Below are 15,903 nucleotides of genomic sequence, written 5' to 3'. Positions count from 1 at the left end.
CTTCGAAATACAAAGCACAATGAAGAATATAATACTTCAAAAGTAACTACTAAGTCTTGCACTGCTCGAACGTATCAAGAATGAAGTAAAACATTTATACAAATATTTTATTGCATAATACTAACAATCCTCTTTACAAAAAAAATGCGTAAATTATATAATATAGTTGAATATGAACATTGAAACTAGATGACCTTTAACAGAGACGTTTAGGTTCTGAGTATGAAAATCATGGTCTTCGGTGTGCGTAAGATATGGGAATTATATCTTTCAAAGAAAAGTTTATGGTAAAAATCACACAATTGCTGTCATGACAATACGATTACATGTTCAGTTTAAAGATATGTATTTTTTATAAAGAAGCAGATTTTGTATTTTAGATAGATAGATAGATAGATATTCAGATATATATATATATATATATATATATATATATATATATATATATATATATATATATATATATATATATATAGATCGATAGATAGACAGATATGGAAAGTTAAATAATAATAATAATAATAATAATAATAATAATAATAAAATAATAATAATAATATAATAATAATAATAATAATAATAATAATAATAATAATATTATTATTATTATTATTGTAGATGAGAATTATAAACAATAATATAAGCGACCAATGGTGATGTATGGTGAGAGATTCGGAGCCCATGATAAGTAACCGAACGTGCATCTCGGTTTTTTCATCCATATTCTTAAATCTCCCCAAAAGAAAACAAAATCACCACCCCACCCACCCCCCAAAAAACCTAAGAAGATAAATTATTAAGGATTTTTGTAAATTGACAGATGTAAAAAGAAAGTCAATTGATGCACTAAGTTAGATCAATTGATATCACTTTTGAACTACAGAATAGCAGAAGCACGGAAGCATGACCAGTCATAATCATCTTACTTACAGACAAAGGTAAATATGGATTGGAGTCCAGTTAATGTATCGCCGTATTTTACACAACGCATATACGTGCCTATACACATGGAGCGCCAAGATAATGTTACTATTAGCAAAGTCGTGAGAATCAAGGGATTTACAGGCACACCGGCAGCGTGTTGGACCTTCGAGCGTAATGTCCGAAACCAAGGTAACTATCACTTTATGCTATATATAAAAATTCAAATCGTCATGCCTGAACTAATTTCCAACCAATGTTCTTACAATGTTTCAGATGGAGAGAAAATTAACAGTGTTTCACATGAGACCTGTCTTGTATTTTATATCAAGTGCTATTCTAGTGAGCTGGAGTGTTTTTATCTTTTCTGGTGATCGATTATTATGGTCACAGATTAGATTTGTAAAAGACGCTACACCAAGGGAGCTCTCCACTACATTATTATAAGGATACAAGTCTTATTTATTTCGATGATATGTATCAACAGATTTGCCGTTTGTACTGAAAGCCACTGCAAATATTCTATCACATTTATAGTTGTGTAGAATGTAATTAATAACTTCTTACAATTTTATATGATGCATGCTTTCTTTTGAATAGAACTAAATATGTATATAATCACTCACTGGTAATACAATTTATTTTCCTTTCTGACTGAGAATTTTAGAAAATATTCTACTTTGTACCCAAGTTTACAAAAAACTAACATGCTTAAGTGTTTCAGAACTACAATACTTACAATCAATCCACTTGACAATCCAGTTTAAATATCTTTTTTAAAACCGTTTTGCTTTTGTAAATCAGCAACTATACATTTCATTGTTCAAAATGAATAGATCGTTCACTTCGTCACCTTTGATGCTACAATTTTTTTCAATTTATTTTGGATGATGCAATGTATACCATGATTTATAATAGACTCGTGTTAGTGTATGTCATATTCAATGCTAGGTCCATTTTAAAGACTTTCCTTACAGACAGCAGATCATGAAAATACATAAAATTAGTTTTAAGTGAATAGAAAATCGCAAAGTAATCAAAACATATCCACAAATCATCTTCAATTTACAATGTATAGGAAAGAAGAAAAACCGTTACCGTATATGTTAATGTTTGGGTGTCAGCATGTTTAGGTTCACCACTAAGGCACGTCTCTCCTAATTATGCGTCTTTACCGATACACAAGAAAGCTATACAATCTTCTGATCAAAATCAATTTATTTGCAATTTATTAAAATGATATAATCTATTCCGGAAAAGAATTTTACAAACATCCATAACTAAACTGTGTAAAAAGATATCCCATTGTCATTCTGATTGTAAAGGTCTTCTTATCCATAGAGGTTCGGTAGTCAATGAAAAAATCGAAAATAACTATAATTTTTAATGTAACATAGTTGTATACCTTTAACAGCAATATTTACTTTAATTATATCTCATTATTTATTTCAAATAAATGTATAGACAAATTGCAAAGCCTGTTAATACGATTCTGTTCTGGATTTGGCAAGACTAACAAGATTTTTTTTCTGTAAACCTAAACATTTTAACTATTTTAAACAGGTGTCAGAAGTCTTTTTGAGCGCTGAATTAGTACGTTATTTGTTTGTCCCTAATTTTTTTGTAAAGCTAAACTTTCTAACTATAATATTTATTTTTACAGCAAGTGTCAGAAGTATTCTTGACCATTGAATGAATACAACGTTGCGTTCACAAGGATAATCAAGAATAGCAAATATTTCCAAATTAAATAAAACATGAATGTCCCAAACAATTTCAGTGCATATTGAATTATTATATGGGCAGAATTTAGTTGTACTTCTGCTGATACCTGTATGTTTCCTATATTGATACCCAGACCATTGTATTACGAAAAATGGTAGATGAGAACCAGAGTCCTCACAATCGTCCACTTATCTAAATTAATTAACAGCATTTCTTTGACAGCTATTAGTCCCATTAATCTGAAATATTGTGAGCAATGTAATTTCAACGAATGATTATATTTTAAAAAAATGAATTTGTCTCAACGAATCAGTTCCAACACTGTCGTATACTACTAAGAATGCCTACTTCTAGGAAATAGTTCTCATCTACAGATTACTAACACCCAACACGCATGTAGAGTATCCAGTATGAGGCTTGAATGAATCTATACACTTGATTCATGTACGACATTCTTGAACGAACTACGGATATTGGGGAAACTAGGTTAAAAGAATAATACACATACAATATGGCCCATGACGGTTTTTCAGTTACCTTTCTTTGTATAGTATGCAAGCAGTCTTCCCCTCTCAGAAATTTAAGTTTGCTCTTGATAAAGATGGCCGACGGTATCAATAAATACTTTCATGATTTTGTGATGGGTTGCAAGTTATCATAGTGAGCTCAGTGGTATTCCTAGACTGCGTTTGCTACCTCTAACTGTGACAGCTTTTCTAGCTTGGCTCTCATCAGTAAACGTAAAGATGAAAGCGTGAAATGTATTTCCCCTGACATGAACATGTTTCCTTTTCCGAGGCACTTGTTGGAGCTATTGTGGATCGGATTAAGACAAGCTCTCCCACTTTTAACTGAAAACATTATTTTGTCATCCGTGCTCTCCATCAGTTGAAGGGGAAACATAAACCCTTTAATTGCGAATTTACGGAATAATAGTCAGAAGTACAAAAATACAAACTTTGTGTTCCAGTCTGGATACCAGATTGTCGGGTTTGTTACGAGTCCCATTTTCATACGAGATTCAGCTTATTTGGATCGACAACTAGACTAGATTTCATGAATACCTCAGAAGCTTTAATCTGTCCATGCAAAGCACCTGCATGATCAAGTATTTGCTTTAATAGTATAGCATTTTACATGATATGTTGTCAAGCAAACAAAACAACGTTGAAGTAGACCAAAGAGATCAACTTTTTAAACGGTTTAAAAACACTTAATAGAGAGCCTTAGCCATACTGGGAAACAGCAGCAAAGGCAACAGTTACATTGCAATAGTATTCAATGCGTGTGAGATGACTGCCTATCTAACTTGGAATAAAGGTAACAACAACAATGGTAACATTAGTTGAAAGATCTCAGAGGAAGCCATACTCTCCCTTGTGGTTTGGAACTGCATGTCTACAGCCAAAGTAGATCTCATTAAGGTCAAAGTGTACTTGACGAACATTTTGTTGAACATGTCGTCGCCTTCGCTGTGTCCAATCACACTCCTGAACAATTCAAATGCAGTTCCAAAATAAGGACACAAGCTTCATAAATCCTTGTATGCACAGACAAATCCCTTCTTATGTTTGTGAATCTTATATCTGAAATCACCCAATAAAATGACACGAGCACATTAAGTACCTTGGTGCATCAAAATCGTCCGATCCAGCTTTGTTTCTGTAAAATGAGCAATATGGAACTTAAACGCTCGAATTCGGATCTCAGCAGGGTACATTATGGATTGGTAATCATGGAATGAGTTATGAAATTTAATTTTAAGGTTAATTATCCTATCTCTGCACCATCACCCACCTCCTACACACGCACACACACACTCGCACAACTTTAGTGTCAGTTATCCTGAAAATGATTTTGTGCATATGTATAATACACCAGCAGATTCCAAAAGCATGCCTAAATGGATACGTTCTCCACTGGTGATAAATAGTAGAGGGTACGCACTGTTTCGTTCAATGTCAATTCAACGTTAATTTTGTAACGTTTGTGTCTCCTCTTGTTCAACTGTTCAAGTACGTGTGGAAGTTGGTGTGGATCCCACTAGTGATGGGCCCACATCTGTTAGGCATTTGCGTTATCGTATTCTTGCTCTGTAGACTGAGCATGGGGCGGATGGTTCACTCCGATCACAAATTATTTGTTTCTTCTACCCCTATCAACTACATCCTTTTTCATTTTTAAAATATCCTTGAGAACTGCACTATATGAACTCAGTTTAGCCCAAACACGTCTTTCAAATAAAATTTGAGCAGATTTAATTTGTCAATATTTATGAAATTTACAAAGGTTTTTAGTTTTGTAGCAAGATAATGAACATTTTCTTAACATTGTATGATTGAATCACTATAAAGAATGAGAAAATGTCCATAATGCCTTCATTAACGATTTATCATCATAGATCCAATTCAATAACTCTAAAACATTGTCAGCAAGACACGTATGGTTATCTCCCTTACATCACAATGTAATTTATTCACAATACAATTTTCTATTTTTAGGGTCATATCGTATGCTGAATTGTATATTAATGCCTTATACACTTGTATTAAATCAGATTGTCAACATAACTGATATTACTTAAGTTCAACTTCAGGTAATCATTATTTAAAATCTGCGAATCTGCTAAGAAGATATGAAACAAGCTCCACTACGATTGTACTACAAGTTAATTAAAACAATAATGTACGTGGTACTTATAGAATAGTAATATACATTAATACATATGCAGATGTACTGTAAGCAATCAATACAGTGGTGAATACATTAATATATGATGTACATGATTTATACATACATAGACAACTTACAAAGTGGGAAATATTCATGCTGATCAATAAATAGTAGTATACATTCGTATATACCTTTTTGTATTTGCATAATTTCCCACTTCCCAATCTACTCGTACAGTTTAGCAATATATCCATACATGCATGTACCAACATACACACAGATATACAAATAGCAGTGAAAATATACAATTTTGCTGCTTTAATTTCATCTTCGTTTTCATTGTTCAAATATCCGAAAATGGGTACATTAGATGCACGAATTAAAACTACAGTAGTAGTAATTATATTGTTCATTATCCATGTGCCTTGCATTGCAGCTTTTAGGGCTGTTTCAAAAGTCGTGTTGACAAATATATATGTAAATTAAATTTCATCTTTTGCTGCTCATTTGTTCCCAAGTTTTCTTAAATGTCCAAGTAAATTTCACCAATGACCTCTCTCGTATATGCGAATAAAATAATACGTTTATTTAATATGTTAATGATGAAATACAGGAACAGTATGGTTTAAAATGTATGTACCATGAATGCGTTTCTCCAGCCCTTTCAACAAATCCACCGTATGGCATTACAATGAACTGGAAACCTTGTTTGAATAACAATGACGAATGGGCAGTATTATATGAAATATGAAGAGAGTTTATTTTTACCCCCTTGCATGCTAGTCTCCCAAAATGCGACATCATGTGTAGACTTAGATTCGCAACAAGAACATAAATTTTTCCAGTGCTTAATGAGACATGGCATACTGAAGTGGATATGTTTGAAAAATGAGTTATATGTTGAAACGTTACATTAATAAACAGCGGCTGCACATTTCAATGTTAGTATTGTGTTTGTCATTAGAAAGGCTAGAAACTGGTACGTTTTCTGCTAGGAATGTATAGTCACCTGGATTATCCTTTTAATACTCTTCATGATTTGCATGTTAACATAATGTAATTATAAAACCGCTGATACTTTTATACCTATGTATATCTTTCCTGAGATACATTGTCTGTATTCTGTCAGTACACCTGGTTGAAAAGAAGTAACCTGTCCACCCATCCAGGATCAGCACTATTATGTTTGTATTTGCTAGTGAATACTGTGCAAATGCCAGACACATGTAAGGCCAGCTTTTCCATAAAGTATAAACAGGTTTGAGCTATCTGTTTAACTATGTATTGGACACTAATCCACTGAAAGCAAATGTACACCACGGAACACGCAATATTCAATTAGGATGATATCTTATTTTGTATGTAGTGATGCAAGTTTGAATATAAGATATCTCTTTTTTCAAACGCACGCAAACTCCAATCATATTGCGTTAATACAGCTTTATATTATCGTCGGTGATTGTGGCGGGAAGAGAATGGAAGAGATTATTAGTTGCAGTATTATACATCAATAAAAGTCCGATAGAAAACCACGTTTTTTCAGTGTAGACTTAAACTGGTTGAGCTAAACAACTGCTGACATGTATAGTATTGTCTTATACTTGTTTAGGTTTTGGTTTCTTTGTTTCTCTTTCAGGTGTATATTTTTTTTAAAACTTACCCGATAACGCAAGTCTGTCCATTATGCCATGTCCTAGCGGGTAATGGACATAAATTCACAAAATTTGGCACATTTATTAATAAATACTGAGCAATGTGTAAAGAAGTATGGTTTACTTCTCTACAGTCCTTGCGAGGGATATCAATATCTAATGAGTTATAATTTCATTTCCGTGACATACTTTTTTTCGCAAAATCGGTGTCCATATAAATGCAGTTATAGTATGAATATGCATACAGTCGTGTAAATGGCACAAATCTCGTTATTAGCCATTTCGCTGGGTGAACGAGATCTCGAGGGAGTGAATAGGTGTCAGTTTGGTCTCTGTAAGATGGTCTAAAATGATTTTTCAATTAATTTGTGAAAAACTGTAGAGCGTGTATTTAAGCTAGAATGTTTATGTTTTGTCAACCTTTAAAACTGTTTAACTTCAGTATAATTCTAACTTTAAAGGACAAAACTCTAACATTATAGACATTATATTTGTTAAAAGTACAAATTAATGTTTAAAAGCTATAATGAAATTCACTTGATCGATACTTTTATAACAAGGCAAGTAGGTTTGTTTTGTGAAATTGTAACTGATGCTTTCAATCTAAGGTCTTTGTTGAGAATTCTTGTGTAAACCTTGTGGAACATTTTGAGTTTACGCAGCAATATAACTGCACAAATGTGTGCAGTGTACAGTAGAAATCATAACTACACAAATGTACGTACACTAAGGCAGAACATTATTATACAAATACATGTATTGCAAAATAGAAACTCACAACAAAGCTGTATATACTGTGCAGTTGAAAATCATAACTACGCAAATGTATATACAGAAGAGAAGAAAATCATCACTAAACAAATCAAATGTACTATAGAGGTGAAATCATGATATAACTCATTTATATCACTTTTTTATTTTACAAGCTCAGTTTTAATCTTATTTTTAATTCATCAATCGATTAGGCATATTCATCCTCCCAACTATCACTTACTCCATATGCATGTCTGTCTGTCTGTCTCTGTTTTTCTCTGTCTGCCTGTCTCTGTCTGCTTCGGTCTGTTTCTCTGTCTCTGTCAATCTCTGTCTCTGTCTCTCTGTCTATGTCTGTCTGTTTGTCTATCTCTCTCTTTATATACCAAACATAGCGGAAAGTGCTATTTGACGGTGTAGCTAGAGAAGTGGACTATTTTGTACCAAGGTAACTGGAGTAATGTGCCCTGCCCAAGGCGACCATAATGTAACTAACGCAACCATTGAGTTACCACAGCTACTCGGAGTCAGAGAAAGAAATGGTCAAATGGCGTCGAGAATTAACCATTTTCTTTAAAAATGATTGCTATGACCTTTTTACATGCTTTATGAAAGAATATCCACAACTTGATTCAGGACCTTCATATTCGTTTCAATATGCCACAAAACCCGTGTCCATACGCAATTGAAATCTTTCAATCTGCATACGATGCAAGTGTGAGAGGTCAAGTGTGTTGTTTACCTTTTACATTGTACCTTGACAAAACGATTTGCCATCTGAGGAGTTGACCTAACAATTTGCCGTACAGATTAGCCACTGAGGGAAACCATGATAAAGTACTTGACAATTATGTGCTCCTTGTAAAGCATATCCGACATCTAATTGTAAGTGAACTTAGTGCGTCAACATTGTGCAAAAATAGATCTGTAGATCCGTACATATAACACTTACAGACCACTTTCACTGAAAATTACACTATAGTCAACATATATTAAAACTAATTGATTTTATCCTCGCTAGATATATCTACTTAATTTTCTTTAAGGACATCAAAAGTTAGCATAGTATCCCCAAAACGAGATAATGTCATACGCAACCTCTCTGTCTCTCTCTCTCTCTCAAAAGCAGCATTAATAACACGTTGAATGTGACCATTAAACTTGCGAAAGAATGCAAAATTTAAAATAGCAATCATTGGAATTCAAATTAGTCCAATTTCCGACTGTTTCGAAGAGAAAATTGGTGAAGCCAACATTGATTTTTTTTATATTTGTAGCAAAATATAATAAACTAATCACAAATCACAAAGTATGTAAATGCACGGATTTATCGGCGTTTGTGTGTTTTTTTTTATTTTAATTAAGTTAAGAAAATAACTCATCTTGTCAGAACTGTAGATGTTCCTTGATACAAACGGTAAAAGGTGGGAAATATTGAAGTAGAAGAAAAAAAGCTCATCTACAGTTACTTACAAAGATTAAATGATGCGATCTTAAAGAGTCTAATGTCATCTGTCTTTGATAAATTGCATTTTTATGAAAAGTCCAAGACCTCGGCTTTACAATCGCGTCTAACGACACACGGTTTGCTTAGAATAGTCTCGTATTACGACAAACGTGGGGCCTGAGCGAGTTCTACATTTATCATTCGTGTGTCTGGTACATTTTCGGGTCTAGTCCAGTACTGCATTTATCATTTGTGTGTGAGGTCCATTTTAGGGTCTGAATCTATTCTACATTACTCATTCGTTTCTACTGTACATTTTGTGGTCTGACACAGTTTTACATTTATCATTGGTATGTAAGGTCCACTTTGTTTTGAACATAGGTTATCGCTTTTATTGTTAGAAATATATGCTTTTAAAATAAGTAAGAAAAGATTGAAAAGCATCAAGCTTTGCAAAATTCAACAAATAATTTATTTCTCTAGAATACAAAGTGAAAATGAAATAAAAAATTTACGGTATTGCGAATCAGATTCTAAATAATCCTTGAATTACAAACACAAGTTCTGAATATAAAAGTTCTGAAAACACTGTAGTAGAAATCAAAATTACATCTAACGCATTCTAGTTGAGGTAGACACGGTACACAATTTCATTGAAAATCAGTATGTGTTCCTCTCTCTCTCTCTCACTCACTCTCTCTCTCTCTCTCTCTCTCTCTCTCTCTCTCTCTCTCGTGCGTAAGGGAATAATTAAGTGCAAATCTGTGGTGAGAGAGATAATAATATTTTGGGCATGACGAAACCTTTGAAAATGAATGTACACCAGGTAACCCTACAAGAACATAGGTTGTAGTAATTTTCCCAAAGTAACTGCAAGAACCTAGGTCGTCGTAACAGTATGTACAGTTTCTATGGGATTTATCTACGTGTTCACAATGATAAAAAGTTGCAATAGCGTGTCGAGATTGCACAAAAAATATATAGAAACCTATAATAATATTTTAAAAACATTATATTTAAATATTAAAATGTCAAACATATTATTTTTAAATAATAAACTGTCCTAAGACTGCCCTTCCCATCTATCTCACTGTCTTCACTGGCCAGACGGCAGATAATCGACCATCATAAAAAAGAGGGATGGAAAATTAAATATGACCTGTCCCTCCCTACATCTCTCCCTGTCTATAGGTCTCTCTCTCTCTCTCTCTCTCTCTCTCTCTAGACAATAGTATAAAGATACGGGCGAAAATCCATGAGAAAACGAGCGTAGTGGATTTAGTTTTTGTCATGCGACGATATATCTGGACCTAAGAACGGTAGGTAAAATTTACAGTTGTTTAGTTGTTGTGGGGGTTTAACGCAATTTTTTCAGCACACGATAGGCCATATATGGCGGCCAGTATTAATGGTGGAGGAAGAACCCGGGAAAACCCCGGAAAGAACCACCGACCCACGAGAAGCTACTGGCATGCTTTCTCACATATCTACATTGGCTGAATCTGAGACTCGAACCGGCGCAGACAGAGGTGAGATGGCAGTGATCCGTAACGGCGAACGCTTTAGACCACTCGGCCACTCGGGGCCCCAAAATTTACAGAGAAACCTACCAACGGCAAGGCGAAAGAGAGAGTGGGAAAAAGATTTATAAAAAACAACTGTATGGTGCGTAACAATGATAATGCCTAATATAAGATTTCCCGTCATGCCAAGCAACGCTTGATTGTGCTTGCCTACAACAGTTGTACCTGCAGCAACAAAAATTGATTCTTTGTGAGCTAGAAGAAATAAATATAATTGTCTTACATTTCCGACATGAACATTAATCTTTGATAAAGAAAGCTGACAAGTTTTTCGAGTTTCTCAAAAGTTATTTCCCATTAGTTCCTTGCCAACAATGATAAACCCTCTATGATCCATTGCTGATTCTGACTTACATTGCTTTCAGATCCTGTGTAATAGTTTACAAAACTGCAAAACTTAATTTACTGCGACAGATTAGGTCAACCCAATCCTACTACTTTCTTAAGTCACGTATATTTATATAATCAGCCAATGAAAGTTAGGTGAATTTACTTTACGCGGGCAAGAGTGCGCGTTTTGTGGCTACGATTGCGCTTCATCTTCTAAATTTCGATTCTGGAACAAGTTTGGTATGTAATAGAAAGCAAATTTTCTTTTACAACGTTAACACTGGATTTAGTTCATCTTGTGATACTAAAAGTGACATTTTTTAAGGTGTGGCTTCGCCACTCTTTAACATATCACATGTTTGATTCCGCACCATACAATATATCCGTTATTAACTAAGGAAAACAAATAAGCGTCTCTGTGACAGTGTTGCATGATGTGACAGTCTGCACTTGAGCCGAAATGTTGTATTTACTCTCTGTTTTGTAACAGTGGCGCGTTTTGTTTAAAGAGAAAAGGTGTATACAAAAAATGTCAGTCCCTTCTAGACTAAACCAATAACCAGAACTCTTTCGACATCTATAATGTCCCTAACATACTATTTTAAAGAAACGTATTATCACATTCGCTCATTTCTATTTGTATTTGGCCATAATCATAATATCTCTTTCCATCTATAGTACCCCTACCTCTGTCTTACTTTAAATTTATTTTCTCCGTTGACGAAAACCATCAAGGAATCACGACACTAATGCATATATGTGTGCGTGTTTGTTTGGAACATAGAGAGACAAGGTTAAATTCTAATCATCTACTGCCCAAAGCCCACTTATCTACTCAGAAAATTTTGACCTCTTATAAACATCACATTCAAACCCCATTGTATCATATCCTTATCCCCCTTACCTGCATTTTAAAACTAAAACTACCATCCTTATAATCTTTATAAATCAATACCGAATTATCGTACACCTATTACATAGTTATCTAATATCCAGCTCCCGCATATCTCCTGTCTAACAGCTAATATCTACTATCAACACGGAATTATCTATTATCCAACAACCAATTATACGCTATCCACTAGCCAATTATACACTAGCAGCATATAGTTGCCTCCTACGAAGCTCTGAGATATATAATATCCACCAACCAATTTTCAACTATCAACATCAACTTACATAATATCAGCCAGGGACCTACAAACCATCAACCATTTATATACCAACAACAACAAACTATCTATTATCCATCACCCAGTGATTTACAATCCACAAATTATAAACTATCCAGTAGCCATTAACCTACCATTAACCAACCAGTTAGTTACTACCCACACAACATTATCCACTATCCCGAATGAATGTATTTACTATCCTCATGCCAATTATAGACAATCCAGTACACAGTACTCTACTATCCACCAAGAAATAATATACTGTCAACACCACTATTAAATACTGCTTAACAACTATTACTATAATATCCCCTACCTAGTTATCTAATCTCTTGAACCCAGACTAAATCTACTTTACACCAACCAGCTATCTACTATTCACCAACCACGTACGTACTATCAACACAAAGTAATACACTATCCAGAACATACGGAAATAACATTCCATATCATAATGTGAAGGTGACAGACGAAGGTAAAGCTTTGACTGTATAATTGGACTCATCAGTTGGTAAGGGAGATACTGAATTTAATTTTGTTGATAAAGGATGCAAATTATATTTTTTACCGCCTCGTGTAAATCTAAAGGTGAGAGGTAAGTAGGTGTTGATATGTACCGACTAAGAGGATGATTGTTTTAGTTATGAAAAGGAGGGTTTATGCTGGGTGGAGATATTATTGACAGGGCTGTCCGTATAAATTTATAAGGGGTATCCTAAATAAATAAATAATATGTGTGTGTGTGTGTGTGTGTGTGTGTGTGTGTGTGTGTATAAGGTGGATATAAAAGAAATGTATACTGGCGAATAGATATTAGGTTTGTTGATAGAAAATATCTGAGTGTATGTTGATGGTTTATTCTTGTACTTTGTTGGTGGATTGTAGACAACTGAGTGTTGGACATGATGAAAAATGGATAGTGCAACCGGATGTACTTCCAAGATCGCAAGAGATGCTTTCGCAAGATATACGTTGACTACATATCTGTACAGTAGTATTTTAAAGTCGACACGTTATTTCTTTACACTAGAATGTTACATATAGCAGGTCATGTTAACCAACGTGTGTTTCAAGGGTAAAGAAGCAATTTTAGAAAGTTTTTTCTCTGCATTAGCAGTAAATAAGTCTGATGTGTAACGTGTGGTATAACCAATTCTCTTCCACTCAGGCGATGCTGTCTGGGATACAAATTTACATTTAAGAAACGAATTGAGAAACTAACATCCCACCAAATAGTCCAATTTATCAGAAGTGTGGAAAAGTATCATTTAATTCTAACTGGCAGTTAATGCACTTCTAAAAGCCACATGTATATTCATGTACACTGTTACCAGCATCATTGAAAAGGTGTACTATTTATGCATTTGGTAATGGAATTGGAATACATAAATGAATTTCGCTTCCTTGGGTAGTAGTTCAACACAGGGACAAGGTCTGGTTTATAGTTTGTTTCGGTAAATTCGCTGAAACAATGTCACTCAGTCACAAGAGATATTACGAAGAATAAAACGATTGAAAAGCAAAGAGGAGCAGTTAAAGAATGTATACATCCGGACATCTTAACCATGAACATATTTCAGTCCACTTTAGTAACTACAAAGGGACAAGGTAAACGATCCCCATGGACAACCGACGTCACAATCGCACAGTATTTCTGACGAACCCAGACATGACAGCTATCACAATGATCTTCCAAATTCCTAGCGGTGAAAACAAATTCAATACACAGACCTCATCATTTCCCAGTAATCATGCACCTTCATAAAATGTCAATCATTCTTTACTGTCATCACATGATCCTGGCTCTTTACTGTCGGTTACATCATATGGATGCACATTTTGCTTTTCTCTACTTCCAATAATGATTTTCTTCCCATCTGATTGTATCTTCTATCTATCTGCCCGATGGTTCCGTACATTTTCAGCCTGTTCAGGATGCTTTCCCTTTGCTCTTTCTTTGTAACTTTGGGATCGCTGATCGTCTGCATAAATTTTGCTTCAGTAACTGCAGCACTACTTTCGTGATACACCTTTAACAAAGCGTTACATGTGTTCTACGCTCACTCATATCCATAATACTTATTCACAAATACAAACATACGTAGAGCCCATATCTGCAAGTTCTTAAATCTCAGAAAGAATGCCTTGCATTTACATAAAATTGAAATGTATCGCATATTCGTTAAGGAAATTATCTGCTACATTATGTAGATTTCTATGTACTCCTGTGCGCTTGATATCAAATCTTCTATGGGAAAATATGCTTTTGTTCATATTTTTCAAAATGGTTTTGTATAATTGCAAATTATGTTAGCATATAATTTTTAACAAATATTAGATCATACGAAATATCACGTTAGAATATTAAATCGTTGGCTCTGTGCCAGACGTAGCAAAGTATTATCAAATGAAACGTTAATAACAAAGAGTACCGTCAGCGATACATTATACACCCACCCACGTCTATTTGAATTGTCTTATGTGTATGATCTAGTAAGACATGGTTGGCTCTTCAGATGTTTTACCAGTGGGTTCAAAGATATGGACCTTTGTCAAGATATGCGGTCTTGACCTGAAGTTACTGGGCAGAAACCATTATATCTGTGTTAGGAATATAGTCATGCTTGGGTTAGCAGACTTCATGACTTCAAATACTACAGACGTATTTATTCCTTTAAGCGCATGCCATCCAAAAAGATCACTCTACGATAAAACATAATCATGAACCCTACTTTCAGCCACAATGATCTTGTGTTTTGTTTTACATGATAAAAACAAACTAATAGGCTTCGTCCATACTTTAAGTGCAAGACCTCCTCCAACCTTGATGAATATACATGTTTGAGAACTGAAAGTAGTGTGTATAGAAACTAGTATCTGCCTTCCATCACAGTTACCTTGATCTTTGAATTTGAGACACACAAATCAACAAATTTTCTTTTCCTTTTTTTATGTGCATGCTATCAGCAAAATTCATTGAAGGTTTGTGGTGTACATAGTGCACTGTAACCATGTTTCTGCTTCTTGTTACAGTGACCTTGATCAATAACTTTTAACCCAAAAGTCATCGTATTTTGCTTTTACTCAATTACGTCTTAGATATTTAACTTATGATAAGATTTACAAAGTAAATATATCCAGAGTAGGATTTTGTGCAAGATCTGTTATGTTCGAATGCATTAATTTTAGAAGTCTTCAACAACTCTAATTTGAAAGTGATAGGTATTTTGTAAAAAGATATTTTATGGAGAGAAACTGCAACTTATGTCAATGTTCGTAATTAGTTATTATTCTGAAAAGTTTATGAAATCTCATATTTTCTCCATTTATAAGATGAGTCTCGTATGATACAGGCCATTTTATATAAACATGCTATGATTGTTTGAAACAAACAATTACCCATATTTATCAGAAAATATACGACAATATAATTAGGTTACCGCTTTCATGCCACTAATTGGTTCTGAAATGTAATGTTTTTCTTCTTTTCTACTGCCATCAAATGATTTACTTTCTGGCACAAAATACGTTGTTTTTTTATTATATGTGTGTTGCGGATAAACATTAGTTCCTTACAAATCTTTATATTGTTCCTGGTGGCTTTAAATCGGTCCTTATCAAATTGTCAACAAATATCTTAAGAA

At 34.1% G+C, this 15,903-nt stretch overlaps 1 long non-coding RNA gene across 1 annotated transcript in view; it reads left to right on the top strand.

Moving 5' to 3' along the window:
* LOC149784309 (uncharacterized) overlaps positions 1 to 5,495 on the top strand; it is a 30,145-nt gene extending 24,650 nt beyond the window's left edge. Inside the window, exons 3-4 of the long non-coding RNA XR_016413841.1 lie at positions 933 to 1,113; positions 2,585 to 5,495. This is a non-coding gene — a long non-coding RNA (uncharacterized LOC149784309). The remainder of the gene's footprint in view (positions 1 to 932; positions 1,114 to 2,584) is intronic.
* The last annotated feature ends 10,408 nt before the right edge of the window (positions 5,496 to 15,903 follow it).

Source organism: Sinohyriopsis cumingii, chromosome 14 (assembly GCF_028554795.1).
Source record: "Sinohyriopsis cumingii isolate HCF-2022 chromosome 14, ASM2855479v2, whole genome shotgun sequence".
In the NCBI taxonomy this organism is placed as follows: domain Eukaryota; kingdom Metazoa; phylum Mollusca; class Bivalvia; order Unionida; family Unionidae; genus Sinohyriopsis; species Sinohyriopsis cumingii.
The sequence above is the reverse complement of the archived record's forward strand: the minus strand, read 5'-3'. Positions and strand labels throughout refer to the sequence as shown.